The 22,737-nt window shown below is 51.5% G+C and overlaps 1 pseudogene; it reads right to left on the bottom strand.

Annotated features, from left to right (window-relative positions):
* LOC147666755 (uncharacterized) overlaps positions 1 to 22,737 on the bottom strand; it is a 51,076-nt pseudogene that overhangs the window by 4,905 nt on the left and 23,434 nt on the right.

Genomic DNA, 22,737 nt, shown 5'->3' with positions numbered 1-22,737 from the left:
TGCCACGCCTGCAGACTTTTTATCAAAAGAAGAAACTCCATTGAGAAGCATTGGGCGCCTGGCACTTAATTGGCACCCTGCACATGGCCACCCCTGTGCCCCTAGTGGTGTATGTTTAGTTCTGTTTGAAGCTCCCCCCCCTGTGCTTGTGCTAACCCCCAAAACTTGGGACCTGCAACCAATCTCCTTATCTGCAAGCAGTGTGGCTCTAGGCATTCCCAGTCTCCATTGGAAAGACCAGACTTGCTAGACCAGCATGGCCTGGCAGCATTTCTTGAGAGCCGGTGTGGGACGGTGGTCAACACAGGTTGCCAATGGAGACTCTTCGATGCTCTCCCATTGATGGAGGCTTGGGAGCCCCTGACTTCGAATGATATTATTTGTCCGACAATCTACAGTGGGTAGCACAGTGGACAGCTGGTTCCTTCTGGGAGGAAACTTGCCTGGCGGGTAGATTTACTCCTAAAGAAGCATTACTAGAGAAGCTTCTGGCTTGAAAGGCTGACCTCCTACGGCAGGAGATTCTGTTGTCTGTGGTCCTGGAGTGTTGTGAGCGATTTCTAAGACAAAAAGCTGAGAACGCACTATACGGCCCAGAATTAACACTGTTAGGATTGTTTGTTGTTATAAGTTTACCCTTTGTTTTGTTGAATGGCCACTGCAATAGTTCCTATCTTAGACACATGCGGAGCACTGCAAAATGGCAAAACATATTATACAGTTTCCTGGTATCCTGGAAACTCCCTTAGAGGTATTTTACGCACAGGGAGAATAAATGACTAACATCTGGATGAATACGTCAGACAGGCAGAAATAGTATCCCATGGACACATGTGGAAACCCTATGGTATCACCAGCCGGGGTTGCATGTGTGGTCATATCTCATATTGGGGATAACTGTAAGGTGATTAATTAAATCCTTGTAAAGTGCTTTGAATATATGATTGCAATGTATATTGTAAAATGGCAATAAAGATATGTTAAAAAAATAACATTCTTGGCAGAGCCAGGGGAGACAAAACAAGAGCGAGGTTACCTTGAAACAACTGTCAAAAGCAGGGCTGTGGCTTTGCTGGCAGTAAACGCACCTCAGTGAGGGCATTAGCTCAAGGCAAGCTGCAAAGCATGTACCTACAAGCTGTCCCTAGGCTAAACCCTTGTAGGTGATGGTTGTTGAAGTTCTGGTCCACCTAGAAGGGGGAAAAGAGAGAGAGTGTGCCTACAACCTGTCCCTGTTCTAAACATTCATGGCAAAGTGAGGAGATACAAAACGAGAGGCAGGTTACCTTGAACCAACTGTCAAAAGCAGGGCTGTGGCTCTGCTGGCAGCAAACGCACCTCAGTGAGGGCATTAGCTCAAGGCAAGCTGCAAAGCATGTACCTACAAGCTGTCCCTAGGCTTAACCCTTGTAGGTGATGGTTGTTGAAGTTCTGGTCCACCTAGAATGGGAAAAAGAGAGAGAGTGTGCCTACAACCTGTCCCTGTTCTAAACATTCATGGCAGAGTGAGGAGATACAAAACAAGAGGCAGGTTACCTTGAACCAACGGTACAAAGGGGTGCTGTGGCTTTGCTGGCAGCAAACGCACCTCAGTGAGGGCATTAGCTCAAGGCAAGCTGCAAAGCATGTACCTACAAGCTGTCCCTAGGCTAAACCCTTGTAGGTGATGGTTGTTGAAGTTCTGGTCCACCTAGAAGGGGGAAAAGAGAGAGAGTGTGCCTACAACCTGTCCCTGTTCTAAACATTCATGGCAGAGTGAGGAGATACAAAACAAGAGGCAGGTTACCTTGAACCAACGGTACAAAGGGGTGCTGTGGCTTTGCTGGCAGCAAACGCACCTCAGTGAGGGCATTAGCTCAAGGCAAGCTGCAAAGCATGTACCTACAAGCTGTCCCTAGGCTAAACCCTTGTAGGTGATGGTTGTTGAAGTTCTGGTCCACCTAGAAGGGGGAAAAGAGAGAGAGTGTGCCTACAACCTGTCCCTGTTCTAAACATTCATGGCAAAGTGAGGAGATACAAAACGAGAGGCAGGTTACCTTGAACCAACTGTACAAAGGGGTGCTGTGGCTCTGTTGGCAGCAAACGCACCTCAGTGAGGGCATTAGCTCAAGGCAAGCGGCAAAGCATGTACCTACAGCTGTCCCTAGGCTAAACATGTGTTGTGGATAGTTGTCGAAGTTCTGGTCCACCTAGAAGGGGGAAAAGAGAGAGAGTGTGCCTACAACCTGTCCCTGTTCTAAACATTCATGGCAAAGTGAGGAGATACAAAACGAGAGGCAGGTTACCTTGAACCAACGGTACAAAGGGGTGCTGTGGCTCTGCTGCTGGCAGCAAACGCACCTCAGTGAGGGCATTAGCTCAAGGCAAGCGGCAAAGCATGTACCTACAGCTGTCCCTAGGCTAAACATGTGTTGTGGATAGTTGTCGAAGTTCTGGTCCACCTAGAAGGGGGAAAAGAGAGAGAGTGTGCCTACAACCTGTCCCTGTTCTAAACATTCATGGCAAAGTGAGGAGATACAAAACGAGAGGCAGGTTACCTTGAACCAACGGTACAAAGGGGTGCTGTGGCTCTGCTGCTGGCAGCAAACGCACCTCAGTGAGGGCATTAGCTCAAGGCAAGCTGCCATAAACTTACAAGCTGTCCCTAAGCTAAACGTGTAGTTGACTATTGTTGAAGTTCCTGGTCCACCTAGGAAGGAAAAAAGGAAATGTCTATAACCTGACCGTATGCTCCTCTTATTGTAAGAGTTAGAACTAGATCCGGATTCCTAGAGCGTATACCAAGATGCTTCCTGGGAGGTCCACAGATTTGGTATACCTTCTAGTCACCGACTTACCTGAATGATGTTTCTTTGGCAACATCCAACAGTCTTTCCAGCGTGACGTGATTGTTCATCTTCTTCACCTTCATCACAGTGTTCTCGTGAGTACGGTTTCCACCTTGTGAAGAAAAAACATAATTTAATGATTAAGTACTACAAGTCACACATCCCCAAATCACACCCACCCATTTATTTGCCCATTTACTATACAGAGTTGGATTGAAAGTAGCAATTTCAGAGGCAGAGCATTCTATCAGAAACTCTCATGCAGAACACAGTTAGTGAAACCATGTAGAGCTAAACCAAGGGCAATAAAATCACTTCCAAAAAGACATTGGTCACCCTAGCTCACCCCCAAATCAAACGCGACTGATTTTCCACTGGTTTATATCCACACACTTGTCAGTCAACACCGTATGCTTCTCTGTATCCTTTTCTGATAAGTTAGACTGCTATTTATTATGCAGGGTAGAGCAGTTCCATTCACTCTGCACTGTCCGCAAGGTCACGCAAGGCTAAGCTCATTGTTTATCCAAGCTGAGATCAAAAGATAGTCACAGAACAGGACGCTGCTTCTAGAATAACTACCGATCTGACCATCCCCCTGACAACATGATACCAAGAGGCCAATGCTTGCTGGAGGTTCATCAAACAAGCCATGCAGCTAGAGGCCTGTGCATGATGTCAGATTTCCATGTCATGTCATGTTATCCCAGAAGGGTATTCTGGAGCTGAACCAGGAAATATTTAGGCCAGAGTAGGTGCTAGATCAAGAGCCAGGTCTTCACTTTCTAGTGGAATTCAAGCACGGAGGTGGTGACTCTGATGCACAGGGGGCGATCATCCCTGGCTTTAGGAGGGAGGAGAGCGCATGACTGCCAGATATGCCTCTGTATATGTAGGGGTGTGTGTGAGTCAAATACCAAGGTTCACAAACAGATAATAAGGAGTCGGGCCAAAAACTGAATTTCTAATGAGCGACTAAGAGTGGAAAACTGCAAAAGATAATAGTGAGTAAAAGACACAGAGAGAGCACCAAGGCTGTTTAGGCCACTATAGGTAGATGACAGTTGGAGAAATGAGCTGGTTAATTAGTGTGGTGCATGACTTACCTTGAGACTGTCTTTACCTGTGAATATGCCATCAGATACCCAAACAACGCCATCCCCTTTCACAGGTGGCCCAAGAACAACACTCTACCAGCACTCTAAGAACTCTAAAATGCCTCTAGGCTCCCTCCACACAATTCTAACCTATACTTGTTAAAATAAATGCTTTACAACTCCAGCAGGGGCTGCAAGGACTATATAAATGCAAACCTTTTTCCCTCTTCTATCTCTCAGCTATTCTCCTCAATCAAAATAACTGACTAATATCCACCACTTAAATTACTTTCATATTTTACTATACTAATTATCCACTAATCCTTTATAGTTTCTGGAGTAGCGTGCTACTCGCCAAAAGAGCACTGCAACACCCCATATGGGGTAACAAGTGTTATATTATTGTAAACCTTTTTCCCTCTTCTGTCCCTTCGCCAACCTTCTGAATCAAAATAACTGACTAACATGTCCACCACTCAAATCACTTTCACATTTCACTATACTAATTCACCACTAATCATTTTTGGGTTCTGGAGTAGCATGCTACTCACTGAAAAAGCGATTTGACGCCTGGTCAGGGATAGTAAGCGCTAAATAAGTGCATCATCACAGTAGAGGTTAACATTACAATCAAATTCAGTCACCAGTATTAAACGTATTATCAGCTATTAAAAACTAACAGTGAAAATATATGTAAATACCTATTTCGCAATTAGCAGAAGAAAAATAAGTCATGTTGGTAATATAAGCATCGATGTAAAATTCATTCCCTGAAAGTCTCGGGAAGATTTGTCAAGCGGGGGCCAAGAAAAAAGTGAATGGACATTTGATATCATGTGAAGCAAAATACAGCTCGAAAAGGCGGAGATTGGCAGGAACAAACCTGGTATACAAATCTGGAGAGAACAGATCAAGCTGCAACTCAACGTTTGCTGTCAAACAGGAGGGTGAAGCAAAATATACTGCCATAATCTGGACTCCCCAAAATTTGAGAAAGTGATCCATACCCATAAAAAGAGTAAAAAGTACCATTTAGTAAATAGTGTGTAAACCTTCAGATGAACAAAAGCTTAAAGCCTTGCAGAACTTTACCCCAGTATGATAAGCAGGCCTATACGATAACTCTCAGCAAGTATAACCTTACCTATTATTACAAAACCAACCACAGTCACATTTGTCACCCTCCCCCTAGAAACACTGGTCAAGAAACAAAATCAAGCGTCATCGCCAGGGAGCGTGGCTAGGAAAGGGAGCGTGGCAAGGACAGGGAGCGTGGCAAGGACGGTAGCCACGATGGCCTTGTGTCGTACAGGTACACAGCTGTGCTCGACATTGACCTCTCAACGTGATGTCTGGGCAGTGCAGATGGCAGAAATGCAGGGTTTAATTTGTAAAAAATAAGTGCCTCGGCCCTCATCAGGAGGTCACTGCAGCAGGCATCACACATTGACGCTGCCAATGATAGTACCAACACAACTACTAACCATCGCACTCCTACAAGTGTGACAATTCAGATTATTCCAGGCTCCAAAAGCTATGAGAAGTGCTTGTGTGGCAGGCATCAGTCATTTTGAATGAATATGAAATTAATAAGCTACTGTTGTTGTGCTCATTGTTAAATTAGGCAAAGAGCACCACCATGTGCCAGACTGACATAACTGCCGGTGCTGACACCGCCAGGCCTCCGTGCTGCATGACACCGCCAGGCCTCCGTGCATGACACCGCCAGGCCTCCGTGCATGACACCGCCTGCCCCTGTGCTGCATGACACCGCCAGGCCTCCGTGCTGCATGACACCGCCAGGCCTCCGTGCTGCATGACACCGCCAGGCCTCCGTGCTGCATGACACCGCCAGGCCTCCGTGCTGCATGACACCGCCAGGCCTCCGTGCTGCATGACACAGCCAGGCCTCCGTGCTGCATGACACCGCCAGGCCTCCGTGCATGACACCGCCAGGCCTCCGTGCATGACACCGCCAGGCCTCCGTGCTGCATGACACCGCCAGCCTCCGTGCTGCATGACACCGCCAGGCCTCCGTGCATGACACCGCCAGGCCTCCGTGCTGCATTACACCGCCAGGCCTCCGTGCTGCATGACACCGCCAGGCCTCCGTGCATGACACCGCCAGGCCTCCGTGCTGCATGACACCGCCAGGCCTCCGTGCATGACACCGCCAGGCCTCCGTGCATGACACCGCCAGGCCTCCGTGCTGCATGACACCGCCAGGCCTCCGTGCATGACACAGCCAGGCCTCCGTGCATGACACCGCCAGGCCTCTATGCTGCATGACACCGCCAGGCCTCCGTGCTGCATGACACCGCCAGGCCTCCGTGCTGCATGACACCGCCAGGCCTCCGTGCTGCATGACACCGCCAGGCCTCCGTGCTGCATGACACCGCCAGGCCTCCGTGCTGCATGACACCGCCAGGCCTCCGTGCTGCATGACACCGCCAGGCCTCCGTGCTGCATGACACCGCCAGGCCTCCGTGCTGCATGACACCGCCAGGCCTCCGTGCATGACACCGCCAGGCCTCCGTGCTGCATGACATCGCCAGGCCTCCGTGCTGCATGACACAGCCAGGCCTCCGTGCATGACACCGCCAGGCCTCCGTGCTGCATGACACCGCCAGGCCTCCGTGCTGCATGACACCGCCAGGCCTCCGTGCTGCATGACACCGCCAGGCCTCCGTGCTGCATGACACCGCCAGGCCTCCGTGCTGCATGACACCGCCAGGCCTCCGTGCTGCATGACACCGCCAGGCCTCCGTGCTGCATGACACCGCCAGGCCTCCGTGCTGCATGACACCGCCAGGCCTCTGTGCTGCATGACACTGCCAGGCTTCCGTGCTGCAGGACACCGCCAGGCCTCCGTGCTGCATGACACCGCCAGGCCTCCGTGCATGACACCGCCAGGTCTCCGTGCTGCATGACACCGCCAGGCCTCCGTGCTGCATGACACCGCCAGGCCTCCGTGCTGCATGACACCGCCAGGCCTCCGTGCTGCATGACACCGCCAGGCCTCCGTGCTGCATGACACCGCCAGGCCTCCATGCTGCATGACACCGCCAGGCCTCCGTGCTGCATGACACAGCCAGGCCTCCGTGCTGCATGACACCACCAGGCCTCCGTGCATGACACCGCCAGGCCTCCGTGCATGACACCGCCAGGCCTCCGTGCTGCATGACACCGCCAGCCTCCGTGCTGCATGACACCGCCAGGCCTCCGTGCATGACACCGCCAGGCCTCCGTGCTGCATTACACCGCCAGGCCTCCGTGCTGCATGACACCACCAGGCCTCCGTGCATGACACCGCCAGGCCTCCGTGCTGCATGACACCGCCAGGCCTCAGTGCTGCATGACACAGCCAGGCCTCCGTGCTGCATGACACCGCCAGGCCTCCGTGCATGACACCGCCAGGCCTCCATGCATGACACCGCCAGGCCTCCGTGCTGCATGACACCGCCAGCCTCCGTGCTGCATGACACCGCCAGGCCTCCGTGCATGACACCGCCAGGCCTCCATGCTGCATTACACCGCCAGGCCTCCGTGCTGCATGACACCACCAGGCCTCCGTGCATGACACCGCCAGGCCTCCGTGCATGACACCGCCAGGCCTCCGTGCTGCATGACACCGCCAGGCCTCCGTGCATGACACTGCCAGGCCTCCGTGTATGACACCGCCAGGCCTCCGTGCTGCATGACACCACCAGGCCTCCGTGCATGACACAGCCAGGCCTCCGTGCATGACACCGCCAGGCCTCTATGCTGCATGACACCGCCAGGCCTCCGTGCTGCATGACACCACCAGGCCTCCGTGCTGCATGACACCGCCAGGCCTCCATGCTGCATGACACCGCCAGGCCTCCGTGCTGCATGACACCGCCAGGCCTCCGTGCTGCATGACACCGCCAGGCCTCCGTGCTGCATGACACCGCCAGGCCTCCGTGCTGCATGACACCGCCAGGCCTCCGTGCTGCATGACACCGCCAGGCCTCCGTGCTGCATGACACCGCCAGGCCTCCGTGCATGACACCGCCAGGCCTCCGTGCATGACACCGCCAGGCCTCCGTGCTGCATGACACCGCCAGGCCTCCGTGCTGCATGACACCGCCAGGCCTCCGTGCTGCATGACACCGCCAGGCCTCCGTGCTGCATGACACCCCCAGGCCTCCGTGCTGCATGACACCGCCAGGCCTCCGTGCTGCATGACACCGCCAGGCCTCCGTGCTGCATGACACCGCCAGGCCTCCGTGCTGCATGACACCGCCAGGCCTCCGTGCTGCATGACACCGCCAGGCCTCCGTGCATGACACCGCTAGGCCTCCGTGCTGCATGACACCGCCAGGCCTCCGTGCTGCATGACACCGCCAGGCCTCCGTGCTGCATGACACCGCCAGGCCTCCGTGCTGCATGACACCGCCAGGCCTCCGTGCTGCATGACACCGCCAGGCCTCCGTGCTGCATGACACCGCCAGGCCTCCGTGCATGACACCGCCAGGCCTCCGTGCTGCATGACACCGCCAGGCCTCTGTGCATGACACCGCCAGGCCTCCGTGCATGACACCGCCAGGCCTCCGTGCATGACACCGCCAGGCCTCCGTACTGCATGACACCGCCAGGCCTCTGTGCTGCATGACACCGCCAGGCCTCCGTGCTGCATGACACCGCCAGGCCTCCGTGCTGCATGACACCGCCAGGCCTCCGTGCATAACACCGCCAGTCCTCCGTGCTGCATGACACTGCCAGGCCTCCGTGCATGACACCGCCAGGCCTCCGTGCTGCATGACACCGCCAGGCCTCCGTGCTGCATGACACCGCCAGGCCTCCGTGCTGCATGACACCGCCAGGCCTCCGTGCATGACACCGCCAGGCCTCCGTGCTGCATGACACCGCCAGGCCTCCGTGCATGACACTGCCAGGCCTCCGTGTATGACACCGCCAGGCCTCCGTGCTGCATGACACCACCAGGCCTCCGTGCATGACACAGCCAGGCCTCCGTGCATGACACCGCCAGGCCTCTATGCTGCATGACACCGCCAGGCCTCCGTGCTGCATGACACCACCAGGCCTCCGTGCTGCATGACACCGCCAGGCCTCCATGCTGCATGACACCGCCAGGCCTCCGTGCTGCATGACACCGCCAGGCCTCCGTGCTGCATGACACCGCCAGGCCTCCGTGCTGCATGACACCGCCAGGCCTCCGTGCTGCATGACACCGCCAGGCCTCCGTGCATGACACCGCCAGGCCTCCGTGCATGACACCGCCAGGCCTCCGTGCTGCATGACACCGCCAGGCCTCCGTGCTGCATGACACCGCCAGGCCTCCGTGCTGCATGACACCGCCAGGCCTCCGTGCTGCATGACACCCCCAGGCCTCCGTGCTGCATGACACCGCCAGGCCTCCGTGCTGCATGACACCGCCAGGCCTCCGTGCTGCATGACACCGCCAGGCCTCCGTGCTGCATGACACCGCCAGGCCTCCGTGCTGCATGACACCGCCAGGCCTCCGTGCATGACACCGCTAGGCCTCCGTGCTGCATGACACCGCCAGGCCTCCGTGCTGCATGACACCGCCAGGCCTCCGTGCTGCATGACACCGCCAGGCCTCCGTGCTGCATGACACCGCCAGGCCTCCGTGCTGCATGACACCGCCAGGCCTCCGTGCATGACACCGCCAGGCCTCCGTGCTGCATGACACCGCCAGGCCTCTGTGCATGACACCGCCAGGCCTCCGTGCATGACACCGCCAGGCCTCCGTACTGCATGACACCGCCAGGCCTCCGTACTGCATGACACCGCCAGGCCTCCGTGCTGCATGAGACCGCCAGGCCTCCGTGCTGCATGACACCGCCAGGCCTCCGTGCTGCATGACACCGCCAGGCCTCCGTGCTGCATGACACCGCCAGGCCTCCGTGCTGCATGACACCGCCAGGCCTCCGTGCTGCATGACACCGCCAGGCCTCCGTGCATAACACCGCCAGTCCTCCGTGCTGCATGACACTGCCAGGCCTCCGTGCATGACACCGCCAGGCCTCCGTGCTGCATGACACCGCCAGGCCTCCGTGCTGCATGACACCGCCAGGCCTCCGTGCTGCATGACACCGCCAGGCCTCCGTGCTGCATGACACCGCCAGGCCTCCATGCTGCATGACACCGCCAGGCCTCCGTGCTGCATGACACCGCCATACCTCCATGCATGACACCGTCAGGCCTCCATGCTGCATGACACCGCCAGGCCTCCGTGCTGCATGAGACCGCCAGGCCTCCGTGCATGACACCGCCAGGCCTCCGTGCTGCATGACACCGCCAGGCCTCCGTGCTGCATGACACCGCCAGGCCTCCATGCTGCATGACACCGCCAGGCCTCCGTGCATGACACCGCCAGGCCTCCGTGCTGCATGACACCGCCAGGCCTCCGTGCTGCATGACACCGCCAGGCCTCCGTGCTGCATGACACCGCCAGGCCTCCGTGCTGTATGACACCGCCTGGCCTCCGTGCATGACACCGCCAGGCCTCCATGCTGCATGACACCGCCAGGCCTCCGTGCTGCATGACACCGCCAGGCCTCCGTGCTGTATGACACCGCCAGGCCTCCGTGCATGACACTGCCAGGCCTCCGTGCATGACACCGCCAGGCCTCCGTGCTGCATGACACCGCCAGGCCTCCATGCTGCATGACACCGCCAGGCCTCCGTGCTGCATGACACCGCCAGGCCTCCATGCATGACACCGCCAGGCCTCCGTGCTGCATGACACCGCCAGGCCTCCGTGCTGCATGACACCGCCAGGCCTCCGTGCATGACACCGCCAGGCCTCTGTGCATGACACCGCCAGGCCTCCGTGCATGACACCGCCAGGCCACCGTGCTGCATGACACTGCCAGGCCTCCGTGCATGACAGCGCCAGGCCTCCGTGCTGCATGACACCGCCAGGCCTCCGTGCTACATGACACCGCCAGGCCTCCGTGCTGCATGACACCGCCTGGCCTCCGTGCTGCATGACACCGCCAGGCCTCCGTGCTGCATGACACCGCCAGGCCTCCGTGCTGCATGACACCGCCAGGCCTCCGTGCTGCATGACACCGCCAGGCCTCCGTGCATGACACCGCCAGGCCTCCGTGCATGACACCGCCAGTCCTCTGTGCATGACACCGCCAGTCCTCCGTGCATGACACCACCAGTCCTCCGTGCATGACACCGCCAGTCCTCTGTGCATGACATCGCCAGGCCTCCGTGCATGACACCACCAGGCCTCCGTGCATGACACCGCCAGGCCTCCGTGCTGCATGACACCGCCAGGCCTCCGTGCTGCATGACACCGCCAGGCCTCCGTGCTGCATGACACCGCCAGGCCTCCGTGCTGCATGACACCGCCAGGCCTCCGTGCTGCATGACACCGCCAGGCCTCCGTGCTGCATGACACCGCCAGGCCTCCGTGCTGCATGACACCGCCAGGCCTCCGTGCTGCATGACACCGCCAGGCCTCCGTGCTGCATGACACCGCCAGGCCTCCGCACATAGCCATGAGACCGCCAGTCCTCTGCACATAGCCACGAGACCTCTATTTTCCCTTTTTTGTTGGTGTTGGTGTTTATAGGTGTTTATTCCATTATGGTGAGACCAGTGTTTACAAGTGTTGCAGTGTTTGATTTGTAATGATAAGTACTTACATTTTTTTTCATTAAATTGGTGGGAGGGGGTCATGTAGTTTGACCTTTGACCTCTATTTCCACTGATCTAAGTGTTTCATAGTCATTAATCCATTACTGTTAGATCATTTGTTACAATTGAGGCATTATTGGAATTGTAAAGATGAGTACCTACATCCTCCTTAGTTACTGTGTTGGAGGAGGTTATGCTTTTTGACCTTTGACCTCTAATTATACATGTTTAGGTGCATCGAGGTTGTTTTTGCACAACCCTTGGATCATTTGTTACTAGTGTTGCATTATTGTAATTGTCTTGATAAATACTTTCATTTTCATTATTTTAATTGGTGTTGGTGATCATGTCTCTTGACCTTTGACCTCTAATAACACTTTTCTAAGTCTTTCAATGTCATTAATGCATTACGGCTGGATTCTTCCTGCCCCTATGACCCCTTACACCTCTACTTACGTCTGCTATCATTGGTCTCTTGACGGCATCCTCCGGTGCCACGCCTGCAGACTTTTTATCAAAAGAAGAAACTCCATTGAGAAGCATTGGGCGCCTGGCACTTAATTGGCACCCTGCACATGGCCACCCCTGTGCCCCTAGTGGTGTATGTTTAGTTCTGTTTGAAGCTCCCCCCCCCTGTGCTTGTGCTAACCCCCAAAACTTGGGACCTGCAACCAATCTCCTTATCTGCAAGCAGTGTGGCTCTAGGCATTCCCAGTCTCCATTGGAAAGACCAGACTTGCTAGACCAGCATGGCCTGGCAGCATTTCTTGAGAGCCGGTGTGGGACGGTGGTCAACACAGGTTGCCAATGGAGACTCTTCGATGCTCTCCCATTGATGGAGGCTTGGGAGCCCCTGACTTCGAATGATATTATTTGTCCGACAATCTACAGTGGGTAGCACAGTGGACAGCTGGTTCCTTCTGGGAGGAAACTTGCCTGGCGGGTAGATTTACTCCTAAAGAAGCATTACTAGAGAAGCTTCTGGCTTGAAAGGCTGACCTCCTACGGCAGGAGATTCTGTTGTCTGTGGTCCTGGAGTGTTGTGAGCGATTTCTACGACAAAAAGCTGAGAACGCACTATACGGCCCAGAATTAACACTGTTAGGATTGTTTGTTGTTATAAGTTTACCCTTTGTTTTGTTGAATGGCCACTGCAATAGTTCCTATCTTAGACACATGTGGAGCACTGCAAAATGGCAAAACATATTATACAGTTTCCTGGTATCCTGGAAACTCCCTTAGAGGTATTTTACGCACAGGGAGAATAAATGACTAACATCTGGATGAATACGTCAGACAGGCAGAAATAGTATCCCATGGACACATGTGGAAACCCTATGGTATCACCAGCCGGGGTTGCATGTGTGGTCATATCTCATACTGGGGATAACTGTAAGGTGATTAATTAAATCCTTGTAAAGTGCTTTGAATATATGATTGCAATGTATATTGTAAAATGGCAATAAAGATATGTTAAAAAAATAACATTCTTGGCAGAGCCAGGGGAGACAAAACAAGAGCGAGGTTACCTTGAACCAACTGTCAAAAGCAGGGCGGGCATTAGCTCAAGGCAAGCTGCAAAGCATGTACCTACAAGCTGTCCCTAGGCTAAACCCTTGTAGGTGATGGTTGCTGAAGTTCTGGTCCACCTAGAAGGGGGAAAAGAGAGAGAGTGTGCCTACAACCTGTCCCTGTTCTAAACATTCATGGCAAAGTGAGGAGATACAAAACGAGAGGCAGGTTACCTTGAACCAACTGTACAAAGGGGTGCTGTGGCTCTGCTGGCAGCAAACGCACCTCAGTGAGGGCATTAGCTCAAGGCAAGCTGCAAAGCATGTACCTACAGCTGTCCCTAGGCTAAACCCTTGTAGGTGATGGTTGTTGAAGTTCTGGTCCACCTAGAAGGGGGAAAAGAGAGAGAGTGTGCCTACAACCTGTCCCTGTTCTAAACATTCATGGCAAAGTGAGGAGATACAAAACAAGAGGCAGGTTACCTTGAATCAACTGTACAAAGGGGTGCTGTGGCTTTGCTGGCAGCAAACGCACCTCAGTGAGGGCATTAGCTCAAGGCAAGCTGCAAAGCATGTACCTACAAGCTGTCCCTAGGCTAAACCCTTGTAGGTGATGGTTGTTGAAGTTCTGGTCCACCTAGAAGGGGGAAAAGAGAGAGAGTGTGCCTACAACCTGTCCCTGTTCTAAACATTCATGGCTAAGTGAGGAGATACAAAACGAGAGGCAGGTTACCTTGAACCAACGGTACAAAGGGGTGCTGTGGCTCTGCTGCTGGCAGTAAACGCACCTCAGTGAGGGCATTAGCTCAAGGCAAGCGGCAAAGCATGTACCTACAGCTGTCCCTAGGCTAAACATGTGTTGTGGATAGTTGTCGAAGTTCTGGTCCACCTAGAATGGGAAAAAGAGAGAGAGTGTGCCTACAACCTGTCCCTGTTCTAAACATTCATGGCAAAGTGAGGAGATACAAAACAAGAGGCAGGTTACCTTGAACCAACTGTACAAAGGGGTGCTGTGGCTCTGCTGGCAGTAAACGCACCTCAGTGAGGGCATTAGCTCAAGGCAAGCTGCCATAAACTTACAAGCTGTCCCTAAGCTAAACGTGTAGTTGACTATTGTTGAAGTTCCTGGTCCACCTAGGAAGGAAAAAAGGAAATGTCTATAACCTGACCCTATGCTCCTCTTATTGTAAGAGTTAGAACTAGATCCGGATTCCTAGAGCGTATACCAAGATGCTTCCCGGGAGGTCCACAGATTTGGTATACCTTCTAGTCACCGACTTACCTGAATGATGTTTCTTTGGCAACATCCAACAGTCTTTCCAGCGTGACGTGATTGTTCATCTTCTTCACCTTCATCACAGTGTTCTCGTGAGTACGGTTTCCACCTTGTGAAGAAAAAACATACATTAATGATTAAGTACTACAAGTCACACATCCCCAAATCACACCCATCCATTTATTTGCCCATTTACTATACAGAGTTGGATTGAAAGTAGCAATTTCAGAGGCAGAGCATTCTATCAGAAACTCTCATGCAGAACACAGTTAGTGAAACCATGTAGAGCTAAACCAAGGGCAATAAAATCACTTCCAAAAAGACATTGGTCACCCTAGCTCACCCCCAAATCATACGCGACTGATTTTCCACTGGTTTATATCCACACACTTGTCAGACAAGACAGTATGCTTCTCTGTATCCTTTTCTGATAAGTTAGACTGCTATTTATTATGCAGGGTAGAGCAGTTCCATTCACTCTGCACTGTCCGCAAGGTCACGCAAGGCTAAGCTCATTGTTTATCCAAGCTGAGATCAAAAGATAGTCACAGAACAGGACGCTGCTTCTAGAATAACTACCGATCTGACCATCCCCCTGACAACATGATACCAAGAGGCCAATGCTTGCTGGAGGTTCATCAAACAAGCCATGCAGCTAGAGGCCTGTGCATGATGTCAGATATCCATGTCATGTCATGTTATCCCAGAAGGGTATTCTGGAGCTGAACCAGGAAATATTTAGGCCAGAGTAGGTGCTAGATCAAGAGCCAGGTCTTCACTTTCTAGTGGAATTCAAGCACGGAGGTGGTGACTCTGATGCACAGGGGGCGATCATCCCTGGCTTTAGGAGGGAGGAGAGCGCATGACTGCCAGATATGCCTCTGTATATGCAGGGGTGTGTGTGAGTCAAATACCAAGGTTCACAAACACATAATAAGGAGTCGGGCCAAAAACTGAATTTCTAATGAGCGACTAAGAGTGGAAAACTGCAAAAGATAATAGTGAGTAAAAGACACAGAGAGAGCACCAAGGCTGTTTAGGCCACTATAGGTAGATGACAGTTGGAGAAATGAGCTGGTTAATTAGTGTGGTGCATGACTTACCTTGAGACTGTCTTTACCTGTGAATATGCCATCAGATACCCAAACAACGCCATCCCCTTTCACAGGTGGCCCAAGAACAACACTCTACCAGCACTCTAAGAACTCTAAAATGCCTCTAGGCTCCCTCCACACAATTCTAACCTATACTTGTTAAAATAAATGCTTTACAACTCCAGCAGGGGCTGCAAGGACTATATAAATGCAAACCTTTTTCCCTCTTCTATCTCTCAGCTATTCTCCTCAATCAAAATAACTGACTAATATCCACCACTTAAATTACTTTCATATTTTACTATACTAATTATCCACTAATCCTTTATAGTTTCTGGAGTAGCGTGCTACTCGCCAAAAGAGCACTGCAACACCCCATATGGGGTAACAAGTGTTATATTATTGTAAACCTTTTTCCCTCTTCCGTCCCTTCGCCAACCTTCTGAATCGAAATAACTGACTAACATATCCACCACTCAAATCACTTTCACATTTCACCATACTAAATTCACCACTAATCATTTCTGGGTTCTGGAGTAGCATGCTACTCACTGAAAAAGCGATTTGACGCCTGGTCAGGGATAGTAAGCGCTAAATAAGTGCATCATCACAGTAGAGGTTAACATTACAATCAAATTCAGTCACCAGTATTAAACGTATTATCAGCTATTAAAAACTAACAGTGAAAATATATGTAAATACCTATTTCGCAATTAGCAGAAGAAAAATAAGTCATGTTGGTAATATAAGCATCGATGTAAAATTCATTCCCTGAAAGTCTCGGGAAGATTTGTCAAGCGGGGGCCAAGAAAAAAGTGAATGGACATTTGATATCATGTGAAGCAAAATACAGCTCGAAAAGGCGGAGATTGGCAGGAACAAACCTGGTATACAAATCTGGAGAGAACAGATCAAGCTGCAACTCAACGTTTGCTGTCAAACAGGAGGGTGAAGCAAAATATACTGCCATAATCTGGACTCCCCAAAATTTGAGAAAGTGATCCATACCCATAAAAAGAGTAAAAAGTACCATTTAGTAAATAGTGTGTAAACCTTCAGATGAACAAAAGCTTAAAGCCTTACAGAACTTTACCCCAGTATGATAAGCAGGCCTATACGATAACTCTCAGCAAGTATAACCTTACCTATTATTACAAAACCAACCACAGTCACATTTGTCACCCTCCCCCTAGAAACACTGGTCAAGAAACAAAATCAAGCGTCATCGCCAGGGAGCGTGGCTAGGAAAGGGAGCGTGGCAAGGACAGGGAGCGTGGCAAGGACGGTAGCCACGATGGCCGTGTGTCGTACAGGTACACAGCTGTGCTCGACATTGACCTCTCAACGTGATGTCTGGGCAGTGCAGATGGCAGAAATGCAGGGTTTAATTTGTAAAAAATAAGTGCCTCGGCCCTCATCAGGAGGTCACTGCAGCAGGCATCACACATTGACGCTGCCAATGATAGTACCAACACAACTACTAACCATCGCACTCCTACAAGTGTGACAATTCAGATTATTCCAGGCTCCAAAAGCTATGAGAAGTGCTTGTGTGGCAGGCATCAGTCATTTTGAATGAATATGAAATTAATAAGCTACTGTTGTTGTGCTCATTGTTAAATTAGGCAAAGAGCACCACCATGTGCCAGACTGACATAACTGCCGGTGCTGACGGATACCGGCTCAAGTTAAGCACTACAAAAATAAGGCGTTTCAGTAAGCGGAAACAAGCACAGTACGGGGAGGCCTGGTCATGTCAGGAGCCAGATATGAGGATGTGGCTGCGTTCATGACACGCCCACCCTCCCCAGAGTCCAGCAGGCGTTCACACTCTCAGTCCATGAACCTCAAATGTAGTTGCTCCACCTAAACTACATGCCTGGGACCTGGATGTGTTCCGGATCACTGAGGCATATGGCAGAACCCTGGGCCTGGTGGAGAGGTGACATGGGGCTGTAGGGCCTCTCTAATTATACTTGCGGAGAGGTGAGGTGCACCAACCTCCCCACCTGCTACTGCCTCCAATAGACTCCCATGCCCCCCTGTGCTACCCGTCTTGCAGCCCTCAGTGTCCGAGCACTGGGATTAGACATGGGGGACCCATTGCTTGGAGCATAGGAGCAGTGCTTTAAATAGCTAAATAGCGCCCCAATCGCCCTGAAAACACTAAGATCTCAGACACCTCCTCACACTTGATATATATATATGGTGAGGGATAGAGGGACGGAAGGGATAGTTGGGAAGGTAACACTCTGTTCCAGACCTGGTGGTAGGGAGGGAGGGATGGAAGGGAGGGAGTGAGGGATAGAGGGACGGAAGGGATAGGTGGGAAGGTAACACTCTGTTCCAGACCTGGTGGGAGGGAGGGAGGGATGGAAGGGAGGGAGGGATGGAAGGAAGGGAGGGAGGGAGGGATGGAAGGGAGGGAGTGAGGGATAGAGGGACGGAAGGGATAGGTGGGAAGGTAACACTCTGTTCCAGACCTGGTGGGAGGGAGGGATGGAAGGGAGGGAGTGAAAGATTGTAGTGTAGTTCCTATTATCCCAATAGGCTCTGCGCATTGGAATAATACCTTCAATAGTATAGACCTAGGGCAGAGGTTAACTAGGTCTCCTACTGACGATATTAGACTTAAAGTTTTGTGTTTGCCAGCTAGCTCAGAGTTCACTAGAAACTTTCTCGAATAGGCAAGGAGGGTTTTAACCTCCCTGGATAGACAAGAAGGGATTTAGTTTCAGACAACCATAGAACATGACAACTTTGCTCTCCCCTAATCAAGAGTGTATCTCTAGAGTCGTGTGAAAACAAAAGACAACTTATGTTACTCAGTCAGTACGTGCATTCTTAGTTTCACCAGATTGTAGAGAAAAGGAAGAGACGGGCGTGTTCAATAAAAGATGGTATTTATTGATCAGTCTCTTTTCTCGTACAAGAGAAATGGATCGCTACTATTGTAATACTTAGAGTTAAGTAAAGTGCATATAGTAAAAGCAGAATTATAAAGTAATACTGTAAAAGCATTGATATGGTTTCTAAGCCATATGATGTTTTAAAATGGATAAAATAGATACATACATATATACATTGGCTAATCGTACTCAACTGGTGCTTCTAACCACGCCTACCCCAGTGTACCTGACCTAAGCCTAATACGTGGGCGGGAGTAGATAAGTAACAGTTTAAGTTAAGTTTGTTTTGCCAAGGGACTGACTCAAGAATTCTCTGTAAGGGGTTATTCAGTTCTGTACCTGAGTTCTAGAATGGTGGAGGGCTGGTATCTCGTATCCCAGGTCTCGATATTCCAGCTGCCTGCGAGGGCTGCTTGGAAACGCCAGAGCTGGATTTCTCGGCAGGAGAAAGGCAGCGTCTCTCTCTCAGCGCGTCAGGAAGGCGGGGCAGCGCCTGTGGGCTTCGCTCTCTGCTGGGCTCCTCGGCAAGTCTCGCTGCTCCAATCTCGTCACCACCGCGTGTGTTTGCTTAAGGCAATGTCGGTAATATTTATACCTGAAAGGTGCCGAGATTGACGTAAGGATGGACATATATACGTCAATAAGGATGTCATACGAACGGGTTCGTTCGCACATTCTTTACTGAAGTTCTCGGTGAAATCAAAACAATGGCTACGGGAAAATCCCAGGTCGCGGTAGGTTTGATTTGTTTTGAGAACTCCGTATGCCTTATCAGGGGCTGGAGGAATAGTGCTTGCCTAATTAGATGGCATGCGTTATGACCTAATCAGATAACGCGCTTCTGTCCTGTGGTGTGGCTCAATCAGATAGCGGTTTTTGCACCGTTGGATGGCTGCTAGTTAATTATTAACCAAACCAGGGTCAGGAGTAGGGGGATCGATACAGTACCTATAGAAATACATCACACCCACTCCACGTAGACTATGGCCATATTTACAAATCTAGGCATAGTAAAAAAACTAGTAGTGTTCGTGTATACCGTACCACCCCAAAATACATTCATATGCATTCTGAAATTTGGAATTATGAAATATACGAAACACAATTACATGTACTATATGCACTCAAGCAGTATAATAATGCTAAACATATAACACATATTATAAATCAGCATGAATAAAAAATGCGAAATTTACACATGAAATGGCTCTTAATACAGAAGAAAAAATTCGAGACCATTCCATCACAAAATATAACATACTTATGAACATGCTACAGGGTAGCTAATGTCTCTAGAGTACCTAAGAATAGAAAGTTAGTTCTCTAAGAATAGTTCTACCTTAAGCAGAAGATAAGTGTTCCAAAAAAATTGGTAAATATATTGGATTTGAAAAGGGTTCCTGCTGTCTGAACAGAATGGTGAGTAAAATTTCCATATCGCTTTATTTTCAAAGTTGAAGGACAAATTCAGGGTGTGGGGAACGCCGTGTGCTAGTTTGCTCAAAGTCATTCTTTCTGTTCTGGTGAAAACATCATATCATTTAGACTTTCGAAAAAACTGTCAACTGCTTCTTGCGAAAGTTCCATTAACTCGTAAAAAGTTGTTACCATGCATTCATGAGCATGATTGCCTTCATTGATGGTTTGATCAGCATAGCTGACAGAAGGTCGTACCTGATCGATGCTGCTTTCATCTTGTACTTCACTACCCCTCAATCGTAGTGGTGAAGTCTCCACGAATGCCGTCATCAGGATAGGTAGCTGCTGGGGGCAGCACAATGCATGAGCCGTTACCGGACCCAACAAGGTTTCTGCGTCCAATGGCACATCCGATTGTAGTGTCAAACAGGTGTCCAACATGCATTCTTCGCCGCATAGCAAGCACCTTAATACAGGCATAACACAACGTTGCCACATTGGTCTAAATGAAAGAAACCAAGTCATGTTCAAGTCCCGTAGCCGTGCTAGTCCAAGGACTCTAGTTATGCGGTCCCGGTAGCCAATGGCTAGAATCGTTTCTTCCCTTGTCGCAGGTGTTTTGTCTGTGACATGGTTTGCCATAGCGAAATAACAGGATCAAAAATAGGATGCCTGCCACCAGTCCCAAAAGGAGAGGAAGTCCGCCAAAGATGGAATGGACAAAGTCTGGAAAAATACCCAGGATGGCTTTGAATGGGGTTAAGGCTCCCGAAAACACTGTCTTAAATACACTTGAGACACCACTGGTATCAGAAATGTTTAAGATTTCGTTCAGTAATTCTGCGAAATGTATGGGGGAATTAGTTGATAACAATGAATGAATCTCTGCCGTTGTCCTTGCAACTTGGAGATCATACGTTTCTTTTGATGACGTTAGCCTGGTCGGCGTCTGTAGGAGCACTGTCTTCATTCTGCTTAAAGTATCAATTCGAATAGAAGCAATTTTCAAGTTGGGCCATAACCCTGCCTCCCTGTCTGGGGAATCGCTGGGGAACAATACCCGTTCACAGCACATGACCTTCGTAGTCACCGTTATGAGATAAGGTTTTCCGGGCAGCAAAATACAACATCTGCGATCTACTATTAGAATGTAACTCCCGTTCGAAAGTCTCCTAAAAAATGGTTCTATTTGTGTTGCAGGTGTGCCTAGCTGGTGACATGAAAGGTTATTTGAGGTCCCTTCACAGGCTCCATGCAAACTAATACCCTGACACAGAAGTGTACCGCTTAATGACCTCGCGCAATTATTGCCACTAAGAAACACTTTCTGGCCTTTATTACTGACACAAGCATGTGTATAGGGTAAGTTCCATGTTGACTTAATGTACCCTTTACCCAACCTTTCATACTGGCCTGCCTGTATATATTTTTGGCAGTACTGAAACCTGAAAGTAGATATCGGAATATTTATTATCCCATGTGTTGGACAGGCCACATGAAGGGCCGCTCTCCCCCGGCCCGACCAGGCCCGAGCCCGGTCACACAGATACCACACACCACCATTGCACGTCCTCCGTCCCCTCAGGGACCCCTGCACTCGAACATGTCGACCTCGTGGGCCCGATCCACTGCCGGCCCGCGCGCCCATCCTGGGGCGCCATCTTGGACACTCCACCACGAGGCCGCCTGGCCCCCGATCGACCTCAACCCTGGGCCTGGCCAGGCCTCAGACATCCCGGCACCACCATCCACCCAGGAGGTGAGCGGGCTACTTGGCAAGTCAATGGGAGAAAGAGGTGTCGATGGCTCTCCCCCGCCAAGTGCCGCTCGCCCATCGCCTCCCCGGGCGCTGGCTCCACCCCCCTGCTGGGTGTCTGGACTCCCTCATCCCGGACCTCCCGACCTCCAAGTGCGAGGGTCCGGACATCAAAGAACACCAGCCCTATAACTGGGGCAGCTCCAGAGCAGGAAGGCAGTTGTATATTGGAGTCGAGAGACGCAAAGAAGAACTCATCCTTGACGGACTACTGGCGCTGCCGTAGCTCTGTCTTGTGCACCATCGTCTGCCTGCTGGCGCTGCCGCAACCTTCGTAACCTTCATATCCTTCATCGTCGTCGGGACCTGCTGGCGTGGCCGCGGACCGTTTGTAACCATCATCTTCATCGGGACCTGCTGGCTCCGCCGCGGCCCGATCATCTAGAACGCCGAGCTCGAGGATTGAGAGCTATTTCCATCTTTTTGGTAACAAAGACTGTCCCGCTACCCTTTTCCCAAACCAGAGACCAGAATCGAGGGGACCCCTGAGTCCAGACCTCCTTGTACCATTCCATCGTAACTTAAAGAATTGCCTATAAAGTCTTGTTGAACTTTAACCTTGTGTGGTGTCCGTCTGTGGGGGGGAAGTTACTTGTCTGTACGATCGCTGGAGACGGCTCTCCCCGGAGACCTCTCCCTTTATCCTCGGCCGACCCTCCCGGTCCGTCTAACATTGGTGGCCAGCGGCGCGATCCGAATCACCGCATAATCGTACAGAGAGTAGCTCACCCCACGACGAAATCACGATGACAACTAAAGAAAGCGGATCAACCGAGAAGTTCCAGATGGAGAAATTGGACGAATACAGCCATCGTGAACTAAAACAATTCTGCATCGAACTAGGTATCGCTACCACCGGACTAAGTACCAAAGACGATTTTAAGCATGCCCTAGAATCTTGGGCAGAAACCGGGGCCGCCGGAACCCCCGATCAAAGCACCGCAGCAAAAACCACCACGGCCCCTGAAGAGCGAAGAACGGGTCTCTCGCAAGACGAGATCCAGGAACGAGAAAAAACCCGACTACACGAGCTGGAAATGGCCCGGCTCAAAATGGACGTTGAACTTAAGTTGGCCGAACAAAAAATCAACTTAGAGCACCTGCGTCTCCGAGAAGAAAGAGAGG

This window comes from Lissotriton vulgaris, unplaced genomic scaffold, assembly GCF_964263255.1.
Source record: "Lissotriton vulgaris unplaced genomic scaffold, aLisVul1.2 SCAFFOLD_831, whole genome shotgun sequence".
In the NCBI taxonomy this organism is placed as follows: Eukaryota; Metazoa; Chordata; class Amphibia; order Caudata; family Salamandridae; genus Lissotriton; species Lissotriton vulgaris.
Note: the sequence above shows the minus strand (reverse complement) of the source record. Positions and strands in the feature narration are given on the sequence as shown.